The following is a 27815-nucleotide window of genomic DNA, read 5'->3' as shown; positions in this document are numbered from 1 at the left end:
TCCAATAAATATCAGTAAGAACCTCTGTTGTGATCACCAAAATGTCTCTAAACCTTGCCTTGCCTTAAGGGCTGAAAATGCCCCTAATTGAGAGTAACTAATTCAGACAACTCTGGATGTTTAAGGGATTAGTTCTCTTATCAAGAAAAAAGGAAACTGAGGAAGAGAGAAAGAGTGCTGGGATGAGTGAGGTGTTTACTATTTCCATTTATAAATGCAATGAATACTTATATTGACAAAATTTGCAAGCATGTTAATTAAATTACAAATTACCTCACAGTCAGTCTCAGCATGTTGTCAAAGTCAACAGTCACAAGTTTGATATCTGAAAGTCAATGAAAATAAGTTTATCTCTGTACAAATCTCCCAAAGATATGGAGGATATGAAATGTAGTTCATAACCTATGAAATTCCCTTAAATCCTCCTCCAACTATCTATTAGTTTTATCGCTGTAGATGTCTTTCACAATCTTTTTTCTTCTCTCTCAAACTCAACTTTAATTCTTTTCTGCTGCAACTCTGTCGCCTCACCATGTCCACACTCTAGAATCCATCCACTCAGTTCTTCCACATGTGGTCTTGGCCTTTCTGCATGACATCTTGCCATGTGGCTGCTTATAGCCACACAACAAATACTAATACCACTAGTCATACTAATAGTACTATCAACAATCTCTAAATCTTTGTTGGCATGTTTTGAGTGAAGGCATTAAACCCTTTCCCAAGACTATTCTTATTCCCTATTGGGAATAAGAATAGGAGAAAATGAGATCATCCACAATTTCACTACACAAAAATTAGTCATTCAATGGATGTTTTAAATATGTAGTTTTGACACCTGGAGCTATAAGGAGCAAATCAAGGAGAAAATGCCTAGTGTGCATTTTTCTTATCGTGGAGGGAATGATGACCTTTGCTTCCATATTCTGTTTTTCTTTGAAGCATGAAGCTAACTTCAGGGTATTTCTATTTGACATGGGATCCTCATCATTATCATCTGTTAACTATTTTCTATGTGAGCATTTTATAAGGATGTCATATGTAACTTTCAATACAAGTACTAACACAGGTGCTATAAATATTTCTAACTGACAGGCAAGAAAAGTGAGTCTCACAGTGGCAATATAAGCTATCTAGGATCATATAACTATTTTTACTTGCAAGTGCAAGAAAAATTTCTTGCTCAAGAATTCTCAGCTCTCGTCTCTTTGCTATGTCAGTTTGAGCACTTGTGGCAGGTGGCCAGGTGAGAGACACTTGGAACCATTTCTACTCGTCTTCCAGTGTCCATGGATGACCAGATAAGGACCGGTCAGGTAGGCAAGAGGAGACATGATTTCTACCATAAGCACCTCTACAAATATTGCTCCCCATGCACATTAGCCAAGCCTACCCTAACATTTTGGTGAGTGGCTTATGGCCTTGCTCTTCAAATTATACTTTCTAGATCTCCTGTGTTAATGCCATCTGAGAACTTGTGAGAAATACAGAATCTCTGGCCATTCTCCAGAGCTGCTGAATAGTTTCTCACATGATTTGAAAACAGTGCCCGCAGAATGTTAGAAGGCAGTTACAGTACAAGACTTCTATGGTTTCACACTTGAGCACTCATCAAGTTCATTTAAAGGGCTTATGAAAACATACTGCTGAGACTCCCCTCTGCTCTAGGGTTTTGGATTTAGTAGATTTGGGGTAAGAACCAAGAATATACATTTCTAATGATTTCTCAGGTGGTCTGGGTACCACAGCTTGTGAGCCAGTGCTGCAATCAAATAAATTGTAAAAATGCTATAAGTTAAACCAACTGATTTTGAAACAAGTCTGTAAGCTTTTAATATGTTAATACTTTGTTTCCCAAACTCTTGACCCATTGAAACCATTTTTATGTGGGGACTTTATAGATCAGTGTTTAACAGAATGAACATTGGGAACTAGTGACCTACAAGCAATAATTTCTGGCAATTTTTATTATAAGAAAAAAGATTAGAGTGTAGTAAATGACCACCTAGGTTGGGTAAGGAGTAGTCTTGGTTTTGGTAGTGTGTCAGCACAGCTGTGAATAGCACATTTCTCCCAGGAACTTGTGCAGATTGAAGATAAATTATAAGTTGCTGAACTTCATATAACATAGATCAGGAACTAAGAAGGGTCAAAAATATATCTGCAACAACATTTGAATTAGTATTTCATTCCACCCCTCTTATTGAAATATAAGCCAAGAATAAAACATTGATTAAATAGAGAGCATTGACATTTTACTCCTGTGGTGCTGGATAACAGCCTAGACAAAGAGTCAGTTAAATTCAAAAGACAAAGAGTCCTTTTGTGAGGCAGTGAGTTCATCTGGGAGAAATATTAAGTCTCAAAGGAGAGCATTCTCTACTTCTTTACCTACAACAGTCATTGAGCTGTAATTGGCAAAATCACATTCAAATATATAGGGGAAGTAGGATGAGGGGATTCATAAAAGGCTGGAATTGGGAGAACCATAATATTCCACTTTTGTCTGTAGCAAAGAAAATTTATATTAGGAAATAACTGTCAAAATGAACAATAAGGTATAAGCAAGAGGACATTTTTTTCTGAGCAGACAACAGACATTTATCAATTTTATCATATTTTCTATGAACAGGAGATGTAACAATGGACAAAATGGACATCTTTACTCTCAGAGATCATACGTTGTAATAAGAAGTATGGACTTAAAATATGAAACAACAAATCAAAAATGTATTGTGTTTGAAGACCAAGAGAAGCAATAGAGACTATCAGGGTTTAGGCAGATTTGCTTTACAAAGTGTGCTCAGGGAAAGCTTTTCTAAAGATTTATTTGAGCTAAGAAAGAAGAAATGACCCATGTAAGTGTTTGAGTAAAAAGCATTCTAGAAATTCTGAGTAGTGTGAGAAAGTATAACTGGGAAAGAAATTGGATTATTTATGGGCGTGAAAGGAGACCATATTAGTGGAATATTTGCTTAGCACAGTGATTACACTGAGTCATGTGTGTGAGGTGAGAGTATATGCCTGTAAATAGGTCACCTCGGAGTGGAGGTGATGGTAAAATTGGCCTTCTGACTTTGGCCATGCCATTTTACAGGATTCATTCACGCAGTCCCTGCGTGTTTAAACTGACTTCTCCATGTTAATAGAGAACAAATAAATTATTTGATTGTGTCCAGTTCTACATGCAGAGTCCTGTATTAAAGGATTATTTTGTAGCTTATGCCTAGGAGGGAGATTGTCCTGACAGTTGTGGATAAACAACTTCGTCAATTTAAAATTGCTCAGCAACTTTGTTTACTTAAAGCATTTTTCTTATCTTTTACAATACAATTAGATTATGCTAATAAAACCTATCCGATTAGATTAGCTAACAGTTCCCTTGCATTGCCTTAAGTTTTAAATGCTTGTTCTATTTATTTTCTTCTCTCTTACCATGTCCCTTTCCATCTTCTTCCTCTCCTGATTAACCGCAGTCTTCAGGATACTTGTTAGCTTCCAATTGTTTTTGAAAGTGTTTCATATTGTTGAAATGATCATTATATTAATGTCCAATTTTTGTTTTTAATCATTCTGACTTACTTTGCTATGTGTAATTCTTTTAAATTCCCCTATTTGTGTGAAAATGTCTGCATTTCCTCTCTTATTGTGAATAATGAATACTCCATGGTATCTGTGTAGCATTTCACATTTTTATAAATTGAGTTTACAATGCTGTTTCTATTTCAGAGGGATCATAAAACTTTTTTTTTTAAGGAAGTTTCGGCTTCCTCTTCCACCACACATACCACCAATGTATCCATAGTCTACAAACATGGTCCAATCCCTCCAATAGTGTAGAATGCTCCTTTTTCACCACATATTCATCGGTACTCATTTCTGGTTTTGCTTTTATTTTGAAATATGGACCATTCTCGCCATGGTTTTGATTTACATTTCCTTGTTAATCAGTGATGCTGAAAACTTTTTCATATGTTTATTAGCCACTTGCTTTTATTCGTTTGGAACAGTGTCTACTAAGCTTTTATGCTCATTTTGTTATTGGGTTGTTTGCTTTGTTTATATTAAATTGTCTGAGCTCTTTGTTGATCTTAGATATAAATCCCTTTTCAGATGTATGGTGTGCAAATATTTTCTCCCACTTTGTAGGGTGTCTCTTCGTTTGGCTACTTTTTTGCTCTACAGAAACTTTTGAGTTGATATGGTTCTAGCTGTTTATATTCTCCTTTGTGTTCCTTGTTTCTGGAGATGAGTCCTCAAATATGGCTTTAACCTGCATCCTGGTGCTACCAGAATAGTAGGGGAGGGGATATGGAGGACTCTTGGAAAAGATACTTGGAAGTGAGATGTGGGTGAGAAACATGGCGAGGCTCTGACCCCTGGTCATTCATGGAGAAAATGACAGCCATTATCTTGACCTTATGTTGGATTATGTGGCATATTTTGAATTTTGAGTCTCTGCTTCTGCCCCAGTTCTCTGGATCTTGGCTAACTCTGTTCTTGTGGTTCCCTGCCGGAAGGTATTGAGAATTGTTGCAAGTTTTCAGACCTCAGTAGCCCCTCTTTGAGTCAACCCTGTTTGGTTGGGCATTTGCCCATAGGGGAATGAATACCTTTTGGAGTTTTATTGGTAAACTATTGTTTTAAACTATTTCTCCTCTCTCTCTGTCTCACTCATTCTCTTTCTCATTTTCTCCCTCCCACCTTCTCGATTCTATTTAAAACCTGTAACATGAAAAGTATGTTCATTTTGCCTTTGTGCACAAGGATGACCAAATCCCTTTCTAAAGTATACACCCCTTCACTGTTTGAGGTCCTTGGGTACCTCTTGGTTGCATGCTAAAAGAGAAATAAAATAAAATGCATTTAGAAAGATCCTAAAAAGTTGGGTTAATTATCAAATCATTCTACTCAAGTCTTGCAGGATACTCATTCCTGGAAGACAGAGGGTTGGCAAGCAAAATCAAGGAAAGCAAAACAGCTCTGGCTCTAGAAAGAACACATTTGTCTTCCCTCGTGTGATTTCTACCACTATGAATCTGAGCGGAAGTCTTCTTAGAAGCTCAGATTCTTGAAATAGAAGCTCTCCCACTGTCATTTTACAGTATAGGCCATGTGATTACTTCCTCACCCAAGAAAAACCCCAAATATTGTATTTTCTCTATGCTTTCAAGTGGCATCAAGCTAATCAAGGCCGGCTGAAATCATTCAAAGAGGCAAAAATCTGCTTTTCTTTTCCTTTCTGCGAGATGGCCTGATTGTGTAATCATACCCCAGCAGAATCTGGCTTGTGTTGTTAGAGGAATTATCTCCTCATTAAAAACAAATCTTAATAGGCCTAATTTGAAGACTGCTTTTGTCTGTAAAATGATCAAGAGGGTAATGACTGTGAGCCATGCTAAACGGAGGGGAGTAAAAGAAAGACAGAAACATTAAATAGTGCAGATTACAGTCACATTAGAGTGCTTTTGAAATGCAAATAAAGTACAAAAGGCAAAAAATAAAATACCAGTGAGCTTGTTTCTATTTCATTTCTTGATATTCTCCTTAGGGCATGCAGGAAAACTTAAGTCCTAAAGAAATGATTGCCTCTGAGAGTTATAATTGCTCTTTATAGGGCCTTAGTCTCCTCAGTTATAAAATGGGGATAATAGTGTTTATAATTATGATGATTACAAGGATGAAATAAGTTAATATATGTGAAGTCTTTAGAATAATGTCTGGGCTTCCTGTCCAAGCAGCACATGTTGCCAATACTTACTAAACTTTAGCTGTTATGATTTTTGTTCTGGTACCATTGTTGGACTTTTCCCTACATGCTGCATAGTCAGGAATACCAGTCACAGACTCAAAGAATTTTGGAAGTGGAAAAATTTAGGGTCATGTTTGCCGAACTATTTTCCATGGACATCCACTGTTACTTAAGACACTAATTTTTTGGGAAATGCTAGATTACATAAAATCAAAAACTTTTTATCATAGGACCTCAGAGGGTAATGGTATTGCATCTTTCCTAAATTGACTCCAAATGCTTTTTTCATGGCCTATTTTGTTATCTTTGATGAATATTAATTCTTTTTTTTTAATTTTTTTTAAAGATTTATTTATTTGTACATACAGAACTGGGGTACAGGCCAGAGGCTCAGGGGCGGTGAAAGGCTTCACCAGAGACAGAGCGGGGAGCAGAACAGGCAGATCGACTATGTACACTGCTGAGGGGAGCAGTGGGCGGGTCAGGAGAGGTCTGCCACACCATGCGGTCACCTCCGGGGCAGGTGGGAATCGAACTCATGCGGAAGTGGCTTTAGCTTCTCAGTGCAGTGCTTTAACCAGCTGCGCCACCAGGGAGGGCCTGAATATTAATTCTTAAAGAAAAATATGAATTAAAACTCAGTGATATCTAAAAAGTAAAAATGACTTCCCCACACCTAGCTCATTAGAGACAGAGTTCCTAGAATAAGACTTTTGTTCTGATACCTTCACTGGGGTACTCTGCAGAAAGCTGGCAGTTCCACATTCCTGAAGAAAAAGATGCTGGGTGGAATAAGTAAAAACCACTCATTAGAAACTACTCACGAAAGTGCCCAATTCCCATTACTTGATGTCACCCAAGTTATTTCACTCCTGTGTATTGTTTTTTCCTTCTTTAAGAATGGAGCTAATTATGCACTTGCTTTGTGGGGTCCACGAGAATTCAAATGAACACAATGCACGTAAAATTCATACACTGATTATAAACAATTTATCACTGCTGCTGGGATAGTGCTCAAAATATGTTGCCAGTTATTGATAAAAACTGACTTTAAAAGGTGCCAATCCCACCGTAGAGAAGGAGATCTGAGAACATTCCCTTGTTTGTTGTCAACTTCTTTTTTAAGAATTTGTCATTACGGGTCTTCCCTGGTGGTGCAGTGGGTTAAAGTGCAGCACTGCAAGCTAGCTGCAGTAGCCTCAGTGTGATCTCCAGCCCTGGAGGTGAACCTCATGGCGTGGCAGACCTTTCCTTGACCTGCCTGCTGCTCCCCTCAGCAGTGTGCTTTGTCAATCTGCCTGTTCTGCTCCCCGCTCTGTCTCTGGTGAATCCTCACCTCCTCTGGCCTTTAACCAGTTCTGTATGCATAAATAATAAAATCTTTTTAAAATTTTGATAATTAAGGAGTTTGTCATTACTGTACTGGGAGCCATCTAGGAAGCTCTCTAAAACACTGAACCAGCCCTGAAACAAATCACTCCTCTGCCCCTTTCTATGGGCAGGGATAAGAGGACTGTCAACTATTACCAGCAGGATAGGAATCTTGACCCGGGTTTGGAAGTCTTTGGATGGTTATTCCAAGAATGTCTGAGACAGGAATGGTGGGAAGGGTCTCTAGACTATCAGTCAGGGTAAATGCTGTCGTGGCCCATGGATCAGGTTTGTTTGTGAATTTCTTTTAACCAATCCATAATGAAGTAAGTATAGACAGAGTCAGCACTTGAAAACTTTTACAACAAATTGCAGAGTAATTTTATGTCTCTGCCACTGTTGAATCCAAGGAATAGTTCTTAAAAGAGGACATATATTGGTATGCCTTATTATCTTTCATTTTCTTAGTAATTTCTTTGCATTATATTTAACCAAAGCAACAAGAGAACAGATTGAAAATTAAAACAAACAAACGGTGATCTTTACTTTGGCTCATTTGAGATTTAGACTAGAACAGTGGTCATCAGAACCATGGTCCTAGGCCAGCAGCCTCAGCATCACCTAGGAACTAAAGAAGTGCACATTCTCTATCCCACCCAGTTCTACTGCATTGGAAGTTCTGGAGTAGGATCCAGCAACCTTAACTTGAATAAATCCTCTGGGTAATTCATTCATAAACAACAGTTTTAGAGCTTTAAGAACATTTCCAAGATGGCTGTACCCCTTTTGAAGTTTAGTACAGTACAGTCAGTATTATTTCCCAAACTCTGGTATGCAAAAATAATAGGGCAGCATTTCTCAAGTGAGTTATCATTCACTCAGGATGGAAGTAATTTCAGTGTCAGCCAGGATTAAGTTCGGTTATGGGTAACATAGACCTAGAAGGACAGGGATCTAATCAATGAACACTTTAGAGGCCAAGCAACAAGGTTCTCTTGAGGTCAATTCTGCTTTCTGGCCTACTGTCTAAATCCTGTAAACAAGTGGACAGAACCCTACAAAGCCTTTTTAATGGAAAAACTTGGGGATTCCAATTATTAATTGCCCTGTCAACAATGGTGTTTAACTATCTTGTGTGGTAATCCTGGAACAATACCTAAAAGTTTGAGGCCTAGCCTTACGATCTTGGGTTTGTTCATTCCTCAGGTAGGCAATGGTTAAATAACACTGTCACTGAGTTTTTAAAACTCCCTTTATAGTCTTGGGAACCCGAACTATTTCCTTATATTCCTTCCTGGTCTGTCTAGGATTCTCTCACTTGTATTAGTTTTTTTTTTTTTTTTTTCTTGGTACATTTCTTTGTAATTGGAACTCTCGAGCAAAAACAGGGAGAAGGGTGGAAGCACATTTTATAAATTCACTCTCATGCCTCTAGCACTGAAGTCAAACTAATTGAAAAATTAGTCTCTGGGGGTAACTAATTAGATCTTGAGATTGATGCTTTATACAAAATTTAGTTTCTTTCCAGTCTGGCATATTTTTCTACGTTCCTTTTGTCATTATTTCCAGTTTGTAGCTAAGGGATAACATACACCAACAGTCTCGGCTACTAGTAATAAAGTCTGTATGGTGATATTTTTTAAATCTAAGTAAAAACACTGGCAACATTAGAGTGAATTGTGATATATTTTCCAATTCACCATGTCTAATAAAGTAATGAATCATATAATAATTTTAGAATACTAGAGAATAAAATATAAATTTATTGAATTCTTACTTGTAAGGTTTCTAAAAAGAAGTATCTAGAAAACTGAATGTGACTTACTCCTATTTGTTTTCTAATTATTCTTTCTGTTCCACCTTTTGTTTTAGTCAAAAATCTGCAGAAAATATAAGCTTCAGACTTTAAAATATTTGAAGCTGGTTTTATTCCTAGATCTATTTTTCTTCTTGAAGAAAGCATTCCAGAAAATAGTAGGCAAAAGGGAAATGTTATTCAATCAAATATTATATCATACACATTAATTTGATAGGAATAACTTGACTTGCAATTTTCTTTACTTCCCCTTACTTTCAAATCTAAATATACCCTTTCCCTCATTTCTCTTGCCTAGAGTTAGGGAGGAATAAATTATTTACAACCCCACTCAAAGATACCATTTTGGGTATTTTGTTTCCTTCTAATATTAATGAAAAGATATTTTAGAGACACTGCCTTTTAAAATAACTACATGTATTGTACTTCTATCCTATGAATGACATATAAAGTTATATACACTTGTAATTGGAAGTTGAAACCAAATAAAATGTATAAAGAAAAAAGTCAACTGCATTTTGTGGCCAGGCTTTGGGTCTATTTGTTTAAAAATCAAGTACATCAGCCTGGCCTCAGTAACTATTGGCTGGTTGGTAGTAAAACTATTCTGCCAAGTGACTGATAGGATAGACAATCCTCTAGGGTCCCTAGTTTGGTTTGGATGGAATCTTTATGAATTTCAAAATGACATTTAAAACATATGTTCAAGGGGTTAAAGCACAGCACTATGAAACTATCCACAGCCACTACACAGCAAGTTCAATCCCCAGCCAGGGAACTAACCCACATGGCACAGCAGACCTCTCCTACCCTGCCCACTGTTCCTCTCAGCAGTGTATTTCAGTCAATCTGCCTGTTCTGTTTCCCACTCAGCCTCTGGTGAATCCTCTTATCCCCGTGTCTTTGGTCTATACCCCAGTCTTGTACATATAAATAAATAAATCCTTTTAAAAAAGCCAAACAGGGCCCTCCCTGGTGGCGCAGCGGGTTAAAGCACAGCACTAGGAAGCTTAAGCCACTTCTGCATGAGTTCGATCCCCGCCTGCCCCGGAGGTGACCACATGGCGCGGCAGACCTCTCCTGACCCGCCCGCTGCTCCCCTCAGCAGTGTACTGCGTTGATCTGCCTGTTCTGCTCCCCGCTCTGTCTCTGGTGAATCCTCGCACCCTCCGCATCTCTCGCCTGTACCCCAGCTCTGTATAAATAAATAAATAAATCTTAAAAAAAAAAAGCCAAACATATGTCATGGGCCTCCTTGGTGGTCCAGGGGCTAGTCTCAGCACAATCACTGCAAGGAACCCAGGGAGGGTACCCGGCCAGGGAGATGCCCACTTGGCACAGCAGATCTCTCCTGTCTCGCCAGCTGCTCCCCTCAGCACTATATCTCAGTTGTGCTGCCTGTTCTGCTCCCCACTCTGTCTCTGGTGAATCCACTCACCCCTGCACGTCTTGCCTGTACACCAGTTCTTCTATGTAAAAATAAATAAAATCTTTAAAAATAGCATAACATATTGTTTTCCAACACTTTCTCAGTAGTGTCAAACTTATTCCTGAATGTTTGATAGAACAAATTGCAACAAGAAAACCTGGTTAACTGAGTGTGAGATTTAAATCTTTGTGTAAATCTTTAAATTTTAGCAAAATGCACGGGACAGTTTTTTTTTTTTTTTTAAATCCAGAAGGAGTGAGGGGCAATCAAGAAGAGACAAAGTACAAATGTTGTTTGTTGTCAGTTTGTACATATAAAGAGCAGAACAACCATGAGTCAAGCACATTGTTCTGCTCTATTTCTACATGTGAAGGTTAGGTGAACCTTGTGTGTACAAATACAATCACAAAAATATAAAGCCTATAAGTCCCAATATGTTGAATTTTGCAGTTAGCCAGATCTTTCATTTTGTACAACCAATAAAGCAGTGGTTGTGAGAGAGAATTTCCCGAGTGTTTCCTTTCATTCTCTCAGACCAGAATCTGTTAGCTCTTGTTTTCTGAATGAAAGAAGATGAATTCAGAAAAAATGAGGAGCATGAGTACAGAAGATTTATATTTCTGATTAAACCCTGACAGCCACTGCTTGTTTCAGAAAGTGAGGGGCAAGAAGTCTAAGAGATAAAAATAGGGAAGGGAGGCAGAGAGGGAGGGGTTGTGGCATCCTTGATTTCACCTCTTTCCTGCTCTTGACAGACATTGCTAATCAATCAGGTTACATTTCCCACTGAGCTTAGATATAGCCTCAGAATCTATCTTAGCACAGACCCCCTGGGCGGCTGCTACTAATCTATCTGGGGTTGGCTTACGAGATTGACTTACCACATGTATTATTTATTCATTTATTCAACATTTATTGAACAGCTAAACTGTGCCAACATGCTAAAGGCATTCAGGAGCAAGACATGAAGTTTACATTTTAATGAAATGAACCCTTTTTATGGCTTTTTTTTTTTGGCCCTGTACATTTGCTTGGCATGCAGTAGGTGCTCAATAAATTTCTTATGTCACATTATATTGAATTGGCTTGTGGAGAGCATTCTGGCATCAGCAACCCCAGCTGAGAAGTAAAGTGTGGCCTTGGTTTTCCCTCAAATAATGAGAACATTTGTTCCACCTTGATTACTTCCTGCCCAAGGTCTAATAAAAACAAACTCACCATCAAGTTTAGTTTGCTAAGATAGCTAAGAGAAGAATCATACATGCAAACACATCTCATCCCTTAAATTTGACCTCTGCATGTCTTTTAGATCTGCTGATTGGATTCTTGCTAGAACACAATCTCAGACTCTGTCCTCAAAGGAAATAAATTAAACTGCACCATTAGAGGACAAATGGTTGACATTGTGCTCTTGAAGCATCTTGTGTGCAGCTGTGAACAGCTGTGTTGGTGCCAGTGAAGCTGTGATAGCGTCATTGGGGAGAGAGATAAAGGGCAGTCCTTTCACAAAGCGCTATTCAAAGGGCCTCACAGGTGCATTGGAAGGATTGGTTTTCTGCTATCTCCCTCTCTATCTAAAATTTATACTGAGTTAAGGTGATTGGGCAATGTAATTCTGCCAAAAGTATTGGCCTTCTCCCTCCAGGAATGATGATTTAGGAATGCATGCCATGGAATTATTAAACAAATATAAAACAGAGAAAAGTACCCTCCCCCAAACCCCCCACTTTACAAACAGGCTTAGCTTCTGAATCTCTGGAGTGATTCTTTGATCATTTCTGCATTCCCTTGTGAATAAGCCTCAGTTTTCATCCCTCTGGTAAAAGAAAGTTCAAAACGTGCCAAAGAGAGTAACTCTTAAAAAAAAAAGTTATCACTTTTATAATTTTTCTCCTTAAAAGAACCCATCAGCTGCTCGTCCTTTGATCACAAATTGTCAACTCTTGGTGAACAAGGATGGGGTCAGATGGAACTGCTGATAACAGGGACAAAATGAGCAAAAGGAGATGGGAAAGGGCATTTTGAAAAAAGAGACTAAAGTAGCATTTAAATGTTTTAAACAGAATTCACATGGTGTTGTGAAGGGAAAATACTGTATATGAGATGCCCACTGAGAAATGGAGTTAGAAGAGGAAGTAGCAAAATATAAATTGGTAGAAATTCTAAGGTAGTTTTTTCTAATGCTGACACAGTCCATGGGCTACCTTTTTGGAATCAAGTGGCTTGAAATTTTGATAAGGCTGTGTGTTTCCTGGTTTCACTACAGATAACGGAATCACTGACATCAGTGTGGAGCACACTGGGCAGTTATTGGGGTGATGGCCTGGATTTAGCTAATCGCCTTCTTCAATGAGTGTAGATTTGGGAATTACAGTGGATTCCAGAACACACACGCACACACACACACACAATGAGATGCAAATAGAACCAGAAAAAAAGAGATGGCAGGGTGGCCCTTCTTTCTGTAGTGAAACCAATAAATAGTATGTTGTAACAGTAAATAATTAATTGAAGGCTCACTATGTATTCAGTGCTGATCTCAAGTAATTTATGCACTCTAAAAAGATCACAGCCACCTTCCCCAAGTCAGGTTTCAAACTCAGGAAGTCTGGCTCCAGAGCCTTGACTCTCAACCATCACCAGAAGGATCAAGTAACAAAGATTTAAAATGTAATGCCGAAAGTATAGTGTGCAAAGTACAAAGAAACTCAGAGATCTTTACAGGATTACAAAGATGGCATGATCCAGAATAGGGAGAGGACTCTCTAAAGGTAGAGACACCTGAGTTGAAATCTTAAAGAATAAGTAAGAATGAACCACAGGGAGACTGGAGGGAAGGAAGGACTTTCCAAGAGACAGTATGAGTGAGACCTCAGAGAAAAGTTCTGGCATCTCAGAGCGTTGTTACCAGGAAACAGTGAATGGATACTTAGATGGCAAGAATGATGGCTACATACTCAGTTATTGCAAATGACTATTATTTAATTGGTGCAGATACCAGCAATATCTCAGTAGTTTTTAGTAAACCAGCATAATTGGTAATGATGGCATTGTATAACCTGTTGCTATCTTGAAGAACAACTCCTCTGTTTTGCTCTTGGAGTCAGGAGCCCTGACAAGGCACCAGTGGGACTATTTGAATCAGCTTCTCCATGTCTGGGTCCTCAGAAGGAATGATTTGGGGCAATGAACACCTGGGTCTGGAAGCCTTACTTCCAGGATGACTGGAAGTTTGGACTCAAATGGGTCAGTGGGCCAGAGAAGCTCCTGCCAGAGAAGCTCTCATGCCCGGTGGAGTGGGGCTTCTCACAAGATGGGTCAGGCTTCTGGTGAACAAGGTGGAGACAAAACCTCTTTGAGCTAGCTTCGGAAGACACAAAGTGTCACTTCCACCATACTCTATGAAGGTAGGCATTGAGGCTTCCAGGCTCAAAAGGAGAGGGCAAAAGTCTACCTTTCAGGGATGTCAAAGAATCTGGAAACAAATTTTAAGATCACAACATATGATCAACGTTTACTGAGTGCTTTCTATGTACCGGGCACTATGCTAACCACCCTACTATGGATGTCTCACTTGAAATTCACCACAATGGTATTGAATTTCATATTATTACTGCATTTTAAAGATGAGGGATCACAGGCTAAGAGAAGATGTGTAATTTGTCAGATCAGCAGTAAGTTTCCAAAGTTAGGACCTGAACCCAAATTGGTAGGATTTAAAAGCTAACACCCTAGATGGAATTCCCTCAATATTCTTTATAATTTGGGTCAGACTCTTGGCCCCATGTGCATAGTCAGCTCATTCTGAATGTGGAAGGGAAGAAATCACAGCACATCTAAGGGGACACAAGTAAGGACTTTGGAGGCAACAGTCTGGTTGACAACCATTATATTCTCTTGCCCTAGGCAGAGGTGGAATCTCCAGGAGTCAAAAGCTGCATATCTCTTAGGCCTAACATTGGCATTTCTCAGGTAACTACACAGGTAATTCTCTACCTCATGTCCTCATTTCCAGACACCTCATGCTCGACCCTGAAATAAAAGAAACAGTTGAGAGCTCTTTTCAGAGTGCTTTCGAATCAAAATTCTCACAGATCCAGGAAGAAATATCACAAATTGGGAACATTTATTCCCAAGAATATGGACAATTATCTCTTGACTATTCGTTTATAATTTACAAGATCAGAAGAGTAATCAATGTATTTAAACTTGAATTTTGCTTTCATGTATCCAGTCATGCAACAGATACCTATTTTATACCCACTGTGTGCTAAACATGATACTGTATTGTGAAGACACAGCAGTAAATCAGACAAAGGTGGGTTCTTCTATCACAGAGCATGTAGTCCTGTGAGAGAGACACAGAGGAGCCAGGGAACTCTACAAACATATTCGAACTAATTCTCAGAAGAGCTGTGAAGGAATTAATAAAGTAAATAAGCTAAAAATAAGACATAAAGTAAAAATAGGAAATATGCGTGGTTGTTTTTTTTTTTTTTTAAAGATTTGTTTGTACATACAGAGCTGGGGTACAGACCAGAGGCGGCGAGAGGCTTCACCAGAGACATAGTGGGGAGCAGAACAGGCAGATGGACAAAGCACACTGCTGAAGGGAGCAGCGGGCGGGTCAGGAGAGGTCTGCCACGCCATGTGGTCACCTCCGGGGCAGGCGGGAATCGAACTCATGCGGAAGCGGCTTTAGCTTCTCAGTGCAGTGCTTTAACCCGCTGCACCACCAGGGAGGGCATGGTTGTTGTTTTATATGCATGGTTGCTGGTTTGGGACTCTCTAGAGTTGTGATGTTTGAGTTGAAGACTAAAGAAAGCGAAAGAGAGAAGGCTTGATCCTGTTTATTTTTATCTGGACATATTCTTTCATCTCAATCCTTTCCTTTGAGTCCAGACTCTATTGCAAAGGGAATGAAACTATGATTGGAACACTGACAGAAGGAAAATCTAACTAGTCCTTCCTCTATCATTAGGTCTCTGTACCTAGACTGTAATGACAAGTATAAACACTAAGACTTAAGGGGTGACCTGAAATCTGAGTATAGCCCCAGCTACCAGCTTCAAATGCCCAGGCATCAGTGAGCCCTCCAAGTTTAGGGGTGACTCATGCAGCTTCCTGGTGGGCCATTCTGCCTGTGTGCAGAGTACGTTTAAACAGCAGAATGGGGCAAGGTCTTCAGGCTAGAGGTCACTGAAATGTGTGCTTCCAGAAAGTTCACATAAATTTTATTTTCATTTCATCAACAGTTACTTATCAACACTGTGGAACTGATAGTTCAGGAAATCTGGCTTTGGTGATGGGGTGTGGGGAGAATTCCTGGTAATAATTACTCTTAAGTTAGGTGTTAATGTTTAGATATTCACTGATCTTGTGAAAGGAGTTTCTTATATCTGAGCTTCCAATATCTGTGGCAGATAGGAGGGAGATTTCACGGGTTTAGAGATGTCATATTGGTGCAATTTATAGTTTGTGGGATATCTACACTAGGAACTGTTTCAATCATGTATGTATAATACTATTTATGCAAATATTTAACAGTAAAATACCATGCACACATTAATTTTAGAATTCCTAAAAAAAAGCTAATATTATAGTGCACACTCACTCATCTCATTTAACTTGTACATTCATATAAAATTGTTATTCTATTACATTCTTTAGGCAATGAAGTACTAACATAGCAGACTCCGGGAAGATCTACACTACCCAATAGAATAACCTGTAGTTATAACTGACTAATAGAAATCATTTATAATTAAACTAAATTTTAAAATGGTCAGTCTTTCAGTTACACAATGTTGATAAACATTTTCTAGTCACAATAAGTTTTATTGGACTGCTCTAGAGACTAGTTCAGTTTCTAAACTTTGGCAATATTGATATTTGGGGTCTGGTAATCGTGTGAGGTATTCTCAACATTGTAGGATGACTGCCCACTAGTCACTGAAAGCACCCTCACCCACTCAGTTATGGCAACCCATAATGCTCCAGGTGGTATTCCTGTCCCCCAGGGAGAGGGAAATAAAATCATCCATGATTGAGAATCACCATTCCAGATGAAGCCTTGGGATTAGAGGCATGGCAGTAAATTACATAAATTGCTTTCACTTCCTTGAGCTTAATTTTCCTCACTGGTAACAGCATGATAAAATAGAACTCATTTTCACATGGTTCTGTGGGGGTTAATATTGTAGATAAGCACTTGGAGCTTAATCACAGCACATCCAATGGTTTTGGAGACTATCATCCCTCTCTCACTCATACCTGGGGGATAACTCATGTGGTATTTGGAAGCCTGGCAGCCAAACTTATTATGGTTGTTGCATTTGCTCTATCTGTGCACTTGAACTTCCAAGTCTTAGATAACTCAAGGCAGATCAGTTTGATTTGTTTAGGCTACAATGCCTATGGACAAAGAGATCCAAAACAAACCAAACTCAATTCTAACGTAACACAGAAAACCATCCTTCTGCCCCATTGCCTGAGTTTTGTCAGGATGAACCTAGGAGAATGTAAAACAATGAGACAGTCGTTTAATAAGGGAGGTTTCTCATTTTCTATAAAATCAAACATTTAGATTAATTATAATGAAACCTAGATATATTTAGATAACGGTCCCTATTAGGTTCAGACTACCATGTTTGTAGAGGAAAAGATGATTCAGTGAATATTTTGTAAGTTTGGGCCTACCTTACCATGAAAAACAAATATAGGATTTAAAAAAAAATTAGAGGAGAAATTAGCATCACTTTATCACTGAATTATTCCCATGATTTATAAAGTTAAGTTGGGTATAACTTTCTGAATGTAAGATTGCCACTAGAGTGGACCATATGAACAAAGACTTGACTTTTTTTGATGCATCTATAATTTTTAAAACTAGTATATTGAAGATTGGAGCAGAGGAGTTGATTTCTTCACTCTGTGCTTTAATAACTGACAGCTGACAGGTCATCTCCCTGTGAAACAGGTTTGGGCTCACCACTCACATTCAGCAGATTTGCAGTATTTCAGGCCTTGGGTTAGGAATTAAACATTACCTGATAAACCCCACTTAAATGTCACAGCAGCATAAAGAAGGTATCATGTTTCCCATTTTTGAAATGAGAAAACCAGTCTGCAAAATGCCAAAGTTTTGGAAAAAGAAAAGTGGAGAAAACTTAGAGAAATAGAGGGCAATGGAAAAGAATCAAGATCATTAGAAGGATCTGCAGGGGAATAGGAATTGGAAGAATTGAGGGGGAAAGAATTGGAATTAGGGTGAGAAGAGGAATTAAAGAAGGAAAAGAGAATGCCTGGGTTTTAATTCCTGCACCCTTGGTTGACCCTTTTAAGAAAAAGCGAGAGGGAGTGAATGTTATTTGTTTTGCTAGCTATGAGTTCATTATATATCTCCTTCCAAAAAAAGTTCAAGTGACTGAGAGAACAAAGGAGCACCTACATTTTTTAAAAGAGAGAATGTATAGCTTTCAAAGAAATTGCCTGTTCTTTCTCCAAAGGACAGGCAGTGGCCCAGTAAAAGTGAACTATAAAGTTGATAGAAAAAGTGAGGTGTGATTTCAAGATTCTTCCTCATCCTTCACAGTTGTGGCAATCCTTTTTGGTATTGATGTGATTCTATGAGTTTTTAGTAATTGACATGGATGTGACAAATTCTGGAAACAGACCAGAAATGTTTGACATGATGCTTAGGCTGTGTTGGCAAATAGTATGGTCTACCCATCCATGAGACATCGCCATCTGTAGAAGATGAAGCCTAAGAAGCTGACCATCATCTCCTGGCATACTAAGAACTATCTCATTTCTGAGCAAAAGAACAGCCAAACAAACAAACAAACAAACAAACAAACAAACAAACAAACAAACAAACAAACAAACAAAAGCCTATTGACTTACTTTCATATTACTGCAGTGAACAACTCTGAGGATAACATCCCCAACTATCTTAACCAAGCAAGAAACAAAGAACAAAAGAAAGAACGCCTCTCAGTATCCTTTCTGAAGGTCTATCTATATCGTAACAACTTTCTTCTTCCCAAAAGTTAACTCTAAGGCTGAGGATAATGACTTTATTTGTACACACCTTAGTTCATGGGCAGTACATATTATCAATCTGTCAAAAACATGAAAAGGAAGCATGAAGTTAGCTTTCCCAGATCTGCAATCCACTGGATGTCAAACTTGTAGTAGAGCTTGTAAAAGTTCCACTGCTGTTGGCATCTGCAGCTACAACAGAGAGACAGCTGTAAAACACATCTTCTTGCCAAAAACGTGATTTGGGAAAGATTATTCTATTACAAGATTTATTTACATTGTTTCTCCACAGTACAAAGCGTTCTGGTGTGTACACAGAGCCCAGAGGAAGAAGAGTATTGAAATAAATCCTTAAGACCCACAATTCACAAGCATTGTGTAGGCGAAGGACATGTGTGGTGTAGATTCTTGAGCTAAGACATTCAATTCAGTGCAGCTTTTCGGTATCCATCAAATTAAAAGGAAAGTTCTATCATGGTGAGATCGATTTTCTCCCCAATCCTCTGAGGGTCCATCGGTAAGAAACATGATTAGAAGTAGAGCTTGCTTTGGTAGATACCAAGAACAATCAAAATATTCTCCCCCTTTCAGAGAAGGAAACATAAGTCTGCTTTATCGATTGGTTTTTCATGGTTTATCTTCTTTACACATTGTGTTGTCATTTTAAAGGGCTTAGATGTCCTTTTCTGGATTTCTTTTCCAGAAGCATGAGTTTGTTACATTCTAAACAGACCTATGGTGCTTGACATGGAAAACTGAATATCTTTTAAAATGAAAACAGATGGGCAGTTTTGTTTATCTCCACTTGGCTCTATCGTGGTGTCCTAAACACGTGGGTGGGATTTTTAATACCAAGTTTATAACAACGACAAGTAGGATTTATGGAATTAATACTTCTCTGACTATATATTTTATTTAACTTCCCCCGATGTGGTGTCCAAACTACATTTTCTGGCTTTCGTTTTTTGTTTAATCATTTTGTCTCTCCATTCATTGCCAAGTGTGTCATCGTTGGAATCAAGTAATTTGAAAATGAGGAGCAGTTGAGTTTTCATCCTGGCCTTCACAGGATAGTTAGGGTTGTGAGTTTGTTGCACCTCTTGCTTCACTTGCTGAAAAGTCCACTGTTGATTGAAAAGATACGACTTGGTTTACAATAGCTCCCCTCAACCCAACCGTATTGTAGCCAATACAGTCCTAGGCGTCTCTTGGGTTTATTGTTTGTTTTTACAACTATTTACATAGGTAGCAATTTGCAGTATCCTCTAGCCAATTGTAAGTTCTTTTATAGAGCAGACTTTATCACCATAGCTTCACAAATGGCTCACTGGGGAATGTCTGTGGTAAGGATCAGATTCTCTGTGGTATTTTTTGACTGATTTGCCTCTTAGATGAGAAGTCTGATGTCTCCATGGAATTCCATCTGAGAGATATTTTAAAATTAGTTTCATGAATATTCAGCAATGCTACCTGGTTGTTCAGCTCCAAGTGACATTCACGTTCTCTGCATTTTCCCTTTAAAAACACATTGTTTGTACTCGGGAAGGCATTTTTAATAGAAAATAATTTTAAGTTATATTGCAAATCTGTATGGAATAATTCTTTGAACTACTGAATTTTAAAGCTCTTCAAAAATAATTTTACTCTAGCAAGGTCACTTTAGAGGACAAGGTGATTTCTTAATGGCATCCCTCTGCTTGAGGCCCACTGTATTAGTGTTTCCAAAGATCACAAAGCCAATACAGAATTGATCTACATTAAGTGCATTTTACTCTTCTTTTGCACTCTGTCTGAAAGCAGAATCCCAAATCATACACAGTCCCATTCAAAATTAGGAAAATTACCCCCATGCTTAGGATAGAAATAATAATACAGGAAGTCTAAGGTATAAAAATAGTTACCTAAACCTTGCTGTAAGTCACAAAGGTAACTTGAGTCACTCCAAAATCAGAGAAATTGTTATATCTAAGCCCTTTAAACAAAATAAGCAACATAATAGACAAACTCAGAGACCAGGAAAATTATTTAGGTTATATTTGGGTGTTTTGTAAGACAAGTAACAAAAGTTACTTTTGTTAATTTTGTTAGCACAATTAACTGGGACCAGCAAAAAGGCACTGTGAGTTGACCTTCTCATTAGCTAAACTACCTCGACTTCCTATGGGAAGTCAATACCCAGAACATTGGGTTCAAGTCCAAAGTCAGGAGTACTTAGGCCAGTTTCTTTTCCATAGTGGACTGTGATATTTCCCATTTTAAACATAGTCTATCAATTTACTAGAACCCAACTAAATGAGAAGTCATTGAGAACGGTATAATAACAACAATGATAAAATGGTACTATGAGTTTTTCTTACAAGTCTCAGTATCCCAACCTTGGCAGAGAGAGAATCTTACCCTCCTTTTGCAATAATTGATATGCCTGGAGAGGTCAGTTACAAAGGATGCAAAGTCCAGACCAGGGAATGGAAGCCAACACTTTTATGAGTTGTGAGCAAAGCTGTACAGTTAAATACATATATATTTTAGTTATGCTTCCAATAATTGAGTAACCTTGAGTGAGTCACTTATCTGAGCTTCAGTTTCTTCATTTTTACTAGTGAAAAAGTGCTACTAACTCAATGATTGTGAACATTAAAAGAGATCATCCGGCCCTCCCTGGTGGTGCAGCGGGTTAAAGCACAGCATTAAGAAGCTGAAACCACTTCCGCATGAGTTCGATTCCCGTCTGCCCCGGAGGTGACCACATGGCACGGCAGACCTCTCCTGGCCCGCCCTCAGCAGTGTATTCGTCGATCTGCCTGTTCTGCTCCCTGCTCTGTCTCTGGTGAAGTCTTTCGCCACCCCCAAGTCTCTGGCCTGTACCCCAGTTATGTATGCACAAATAAATAAATCTTAAAAAAAAAAGAGATCATCCATTCATTCAAAATTGTTAGCATAGTGGCTGAGTCATAAGCACTTAATAAAACTGATATCTATGGAAAAAGAATATCAGAGAGCAGCACAAAATTGATTTCAAAAGACTCCCCCAATGTGTTGAAGGAGATATACTCAAAATACTGAGTGTTCTACTCAACCTCCATTCTCAGGAAAGAGATTATAGTAAGAACTGAAGAGGAAAATTATGTTTGGGGCATAATCTGGTGTATGGTATTAAGAGAAATAAGATTAACAATGTTTACTGTGATAACTAAGACAGGAAGGTGAAAATACACTTCAGAAAGCTTTCAAAGAGCATCAGTGAGACAATAAACCCATTTCTAGTTCGCCTTCATTTACCTTTAAAATCAATGGGTAGTCTGGTTTATAAAGTCTTATGGTTCTATAAGCCTCTTCTAACTACAACAAGCTTAACAAAAATTAAAAGAGTAAAATTTCAAGTCTATTTGAAAGCAATTGGGATTCTCTTTTTAACTTCCCTGTTTCGGATCTCTGGTGATTTACAGCAAAGTCTACTTGACCTTCCCATAAAGGCTTCAGCAATTTCGGGAATAAGAAAGATGGGAGGATTCAAGAAATCATAGGGTCACTAAAGCTGCCAAGGCAGACAAAATGATTTGAAAACAGAACACTTGTGCTTCAAGCCCTTTCCACAGGCATGTTACTGGCAGGTCCAGAGCAAAACTCCTAGCTGCTGGCAGGCAAAGTTCAGTACAAAGCAAGACAAACTTCACTGCCTGGTTCCTATTGCTGGTAAGAGTTGAAAGGGAGGCATCCCTGATGAGTTGATGAGGGTGGTATCAACCTCATTTATGGAGTGTTAAAGTCCTTTGGAGTCAGTCAGTTGCTTTTACTGAATGGAGGTACAAATGTCCTCAAACAGCTGAAAACATATATGCAGTAAAACTTTCTACGGTATAGTCAATTTGTTTGTCCTCTTCCGACTAAGGTCCATCAAGAACCAGTAGAGGCTTCTTTCTTTCCTATTTAAAACTCTCAATCAGGGCCCTCCTTGGTGGTGTAATAGGTCAAAGTGCAATACTCTTTGCAGCCACTACAGCATAAATTTGATCCCAAGCCAGGGAGGCGACCCACATGGCATTGCAGAATCCTCCTGGCCTGCCAGCTGCTCTCTTCAGCAGTGTGTTTTGGCCAATCCACCTGTTCTATTCTCCACACACTCCTCGGTGAATCCTCTAACCCACTGTGCCTCTGGCCTGTACCCCAGTTCTTACATGCATAAATCAATAAATAAAAAAAAACCTCTCAATCACTGCACAAATACTTCTTCCAAAATAACAAATTCGCATCACCTTTGCTGTAGACAAATCATATTTCCTTTTCTTTGTGGTTGCATGAATCTATTCCCTTTTGAGAAATAGCTTTGGGAACTTTATTGATAACTAATAAAAACCTAGTGACCTATTTAACCTTGAGACTTCTTACCAGAAGTCTTTCCCAATCACTGGGAATATTAAAAGTTCAACTTTTAAAAACAGTTCATTCTGGATCGTCTGCAATAGAGAAAGGGGATGAGAACTATTTTCAACCACTTTTCTTGTGACATTTACTCCTTGGCTCCCCAGGAAAACACGTCACCTCCATCAGTCTGCAGCTGCGTGTATGTTCCTGCTGACTGCAGTGCCTGGCACTGCATCCGCAGTCCTCAAAGGGGCCATCACTCAGAGCTGAGAGCTGGACAGAAGCCATTACTGGGTAACAGTGTTCAAACAAATCGGTCCCTTTCTTGTCCTAACAGCAAAGAAGGAAAAAAAAAATCAAGGTTGATGGGAGTATGGAAGAGACAATGGTATCAAGACAAATGTCTCAACTTGCAAATAAGGCAAAAAGATTGTTGTGAGCCCTTTCAAGGCAAACTATCTGCCTTTTGTAATTAACCCACTAATAGTCAGGGGATATTGTCCACTATAGTAGCCATTGGCTACATGTGGTGATTAAAATCTCAATCTGAATTAAAATTAAGTAGAAAAATCAGTTCGATATGAACTCTAGCCACATTTCAAGTGGTCGACGGCTACAGAAAGGTGGTATATCACACAGCACATACGGAGATTTCCATCTATGTAGAAAGATCTATTGGGCAGCTGCTCTAGGGAAGGTAACTTTATCTTAGAATTTACTATTAATTAGAGCTCAGACTATAACATTAGATGCTTATTGACAGAACTGATAAATTATAAATAATTTTTCCCCAAAGAGGTAAATGAATTTTGTCCATAGGAAGAAGTATAGCTAAAGATCAAAGTTTTAACAGCCCTGAAGGAAACTAATCATTTCTGTATCTAAATATGCAATCTTGTTTCAGCATTAAAAAATATATATATATATATATACATATATATATACATATATATATATTTATGCATACAGAACTGCAGGTGGGGTATAGGCTAGCGGCTGGTGGTGAGAGGATTCACCAGAGACAAAGTGGGGAGCAGGATAGGTAGATCAAAGAAGTACACTGCTGAGGGGAGCAGTGGGCAGGTCAGGAGAGGTCCGCTGTGCCATGTGGATCACCTCCAGGGCAGGTATCTAACTGCACTGAAGCGGCTGTGGCCAGCATGCAGTGCTGCATACTTACCTGTTGCGCAAGGAGGGCTTTGTTCCAGCATTTTTAACTGACTAAATATATACCAGTTTCTCCTGTCATACTCTGAAACAGCCTTGACATCTTGTGGAGTCTCTTGTTACTGAGCTAGAGAAATCCTTCATATGGTCTTACTATACTGGAGAATATTATGTCTCTAACTTTTATCGAATTATACACTGGCAAAGGAATTGAACAGACACATCCAGTAGAAATTTGATTTTAAAATGGTTCTAATTAAATATTGGGGAGATTGTTCTGATGGTCCACTTTATTTAAGTGCTTCCCAGCTTTCCTAACAATACAGCGATACAGAAAAGAGATTGAAAGCCAAGACTTTGGAGATATTAGTTAAGGTCCTTAGAGATTACATCTCAGATAATACACAAGAAGGAAGTAGGAACATATTTAAAAAGTTGGGGAAGACAGAAACTTTTCCCTTTTTAGTTTAGATACTAGTATATTGTTTGATTTTTTAAAAACACTAATGAGCACAAAGACCCACATAATTAAAGCTAAAACTAAAGTTATATTTATAGGAAGGCAGTTTAGTATTAAGTCAGCATTCTACTGTTTACTGTATGACCTTGGGCAAGTTATTTAATTCCTCTGAGCTTCAGCTTCTGCATATGTAAAATGGAAATCATAACAACTAGATTATAGGGTTGCTATGATTAAATGAATGTGTCGCCCATAATAAGCCCTCCTCAATACATGTTAGATGTTACTGTGATCACCCAGGGGACCTGGAAGCTTTTCATACAGTTATTCATTAAAAGCAGTATTTAATGATGCCCCCTGCACTTGAAAATTCATGTGAATTCTGCATATTCATCTATGATTTATTTTATGTTAATTTGAACATGATTTCATCTTACATTCTTCCAGGAAAGATGTGTCACATTTATCTTGACTGTGTCTTTCTATTCTTGGTAAGCTCAGCATATCATCAAAAGCATACCTACTTCAAATGGAAAAGCATGGTATCCATGATAGACATTGAATATGAGTTCAGCTCTTTAAACTAATTTTAGGGGATATTGAGGAATCAAGAATATCAGAGAAATACATATACATTCACACAAATACACACATGCCATTAACATCACACCAACACCAACACTATCCAAACAATGCTCAAACACTACCCAAAAACTTATCAAAATTGTAACAGACAACTATTTTTCGGTAAAGGCAAGAAACAAGACGAAAAATGCTGTTTATAACATAGTCACTCTTAAGGTGCCCTAACCCTGTACCAACCCTGACCTAACTGGTCAATGTTCTCTTCCTTCTAGCAGAAAGGAAGTTATCTGTTAGACTATAGAGAATCCCATGGAAGGGAAGCTCATAATAAACAAATGCATCAGTTCCAAAGAAACAATTTTAAGAGGATCAAGACCCAAAATAGCCTGGAGAGTCTCCCTGGGAACATGAAATCCTTTCTTACATCCTACTTCCCAGGGGACGTATAGGATCTTCTGCCCCGCCCACGCTTATGGTGGTATGGGGATGTCATTATGTGTGTTTGTGGCTGCCTCAGGGAGAACTTAGGAAAGACAGAAAGACGTTAAGTCCTTTTATCTCATCACAGTGAATGCTAAAAATATTGGTAGCAAGTATAAGGAAGGATTTTTGCTAAACTAGTTCCCTTTTCCAGACTTATCTAATGTCCTTAAAGGATCATTTAATATTTTTTTATAGGGCCTCCCTGGTGGTGAAGCAGTTAGAGTCTCAGCAATAGTAAGCTACTGCCAGACACTGCAGCACCAGTTCTCTCCCTGGCCAGGGAGCTGACCCACATGGCACAACAGACATCTCCTTTCTCGTCTGCTGCCCCCCTTAACAGGATATTTCAGGATATCCAACTGTTCTGCTCCCAGCTCTGTGTCTGAAGAATCCCTCACACCCACCCTATACCTCTGGCCTACACCCTAGTTTTTGTATGCATAAATAAATGAAAAATAATAAAAATAACATTATTTTTATTAATAAAGGACGTATTTAACAGTATTACTTTAAAAAAGTCACCTCCACTTGTTTGGCTATAAGTGCCCTATGAATGGTCTATACCACTGCAGCCTGTTATTTTGACAAACCTGTTTAATCTTTCATCCCCTTTGTGCAATGCTTAACATAGTACATGAGACCTTGGAACGCACTCAGTAAGTGTTAACTACCACTATTATTACTATTGATCCAATTGTGGGGATCATCGTAAGGAAGCCATTTCCTTGTACTCTTTAGACTTACTGAGGAAAAGTTATTTGTGTCAATTATCAAGACCTCAACAATAAAGGGAATAAAACACGATCCCTACGATGGTTAATAGGATAAGACACTAATGAAGGGAACTGTGGATGTGGTAAGCTAGAGATGATGAGGCACCTGGAAACTAGCAAACCCAAGTAGACATGATCATGGTCTGAAAGTTGTGTCCTCCCAAGTTTATTTGTTGAAATCCTAACCACCATAAGTTCATATCAGAAGGCTGGGCTTGGGGAGCTAATGAGGTTCTGAGAGGGGACCCATGAACGGGATCATGCCTTACTAAGACGACACAAGAGAGCTCGCTTCCCACTCTGCTCTGTGTCAGGTGAGGAGACAAGGGTATAAGGTCACCTGCAAACCTGGAGGGGCGCCCTCCCCAGATACTGATTAACCAGCTGGAATTCCAGCTTCCAGAACTGTTAGACAATACATTTCTGTTGCTTATGGGCTGAAGCAGTGACAGCGTTAGTCACTTGCAGAGAATAAGTGACAAAACTGTAAGGGGAAAGGGCAGAATGCTTGTGGAGACCCACGTTAGCTAGCAAATCAAGGAGCCCCAGATGCAGCCTGTAGTCAGCCTCCCATGACATAAATATGGGGACACATTAACTCTGGGGGAAGAGACAGAACAACCACAATTTAAGAAAGTGGAGTCAAATGTATGGATAATTTGCCAATTCACTGCTGATGTTGAAATTCGTTCTCTACAGGGGTCCTGGCCTGGCCTTCTGACCCAAGTTCTGGCAATCGCCTTTCCATTGTTAGCACATGCTGGCCATTAAAACAAAAACCTAAGCAAGTCAGAGAAAATGCAAAGACAACTTGTGCTACTTAATTTCAAAGCCCCAGTCCTTTGAACAGCATTAAAGTCTGTTTTTCATAGAAGGCAAATTAGTTAATTTCAAATGTGCTCTGTGAATATCACAGACCACCCAAATGTTTTACTTATTTTAGTCATCCTAGTAGGTTAAAAGAACCCATTTGCTTTGAGAGAAAGAAGGGGTAGGCACTCATGCATATAAAATTATCTAAATTAAGGACCACTTCCATATTAAAACAACATTAATTATTCATTTAGCGAAAGAGAAAAGTTTACCTATCATAGAAAACCCCTAGGGTTATATTCTTTTCTACAAATATGTTTCTAAGCCAAATAACATCCTAAACACCCCTTTTATTCAACTACTCTTTCTGGAAATGAGAAAAGACTATGGAAAGAAAAATAAATGAATGCTGTAGTCATGCCATGTCTTCAGGTTCAGTGGATGCAAGTTCTCTTGGACCAGGAGGTCAAATCCAGGATTTCAGAGTTGAAGAACCCTGTGTGGAAAAATCCTTCCCTCTGGCTAACAAAGGTCAATCTTTGGAAAACAGTCAGTGGGTTATGCCCCAGCCTGAGAATTGAGACTATGACAGAAAAGTACTGAGGCGGAGTCTAATATGTGACAGAATTTCCAGGTTCTCTTTATCTTGTAGTTCCCCAGGAAATATCTGGAAGCAGATCATTGTCCAAACTTAACTCACAGTTGCCCACCTAGTGAAGAAGCTATTGTTCTGCCAACTACAACACTTAAGATTATTAACA

The 27815-nt window shown here is 38.7% G+C and overlaps 1 long non-coding RNA gene across 1 annotated transcript in view; it reads left to right on the top strand.

Annotated features, from left to right (window-relative positions):
- Positions 1–21124, top strand: part of LOC105854772 — a 31975-nt gene extending 10851 nt beyond the window's left edge. The window contains exon 3 of the long non-coding RNA XR_001146293.1: positions 21012–21124. This is a non-coding gene — a long non-coding RNA (uncharacterized LOC105854772). The remainder of the gene's footprint in view (positions 1–21011) is intronic.
- The last annotated feature ends 6691 nt before the right edge of the window (positions 21125–27815 follow it).

This window comes from Condylura cristata, unplaced genomic scaffold (assembly GCF_000260355.1).
Source record: "Condylura cristata isolate star-nosed mole 26May11 unplaced genomic scaffold, ConCri1.0 scaffold00004, whole genome shotgun sequence".
NCBI classification, from domain to species: Eukaryota; Metazoa; Chordata; class Mammalia; order Eulipotyphla; family Talpidae; genus Condylura; species Condylura cristata.
Note: the sequence above shows the minus strand (reverse complement) of the source record. Positions and strands in the feature narration are given on the sequence as shown.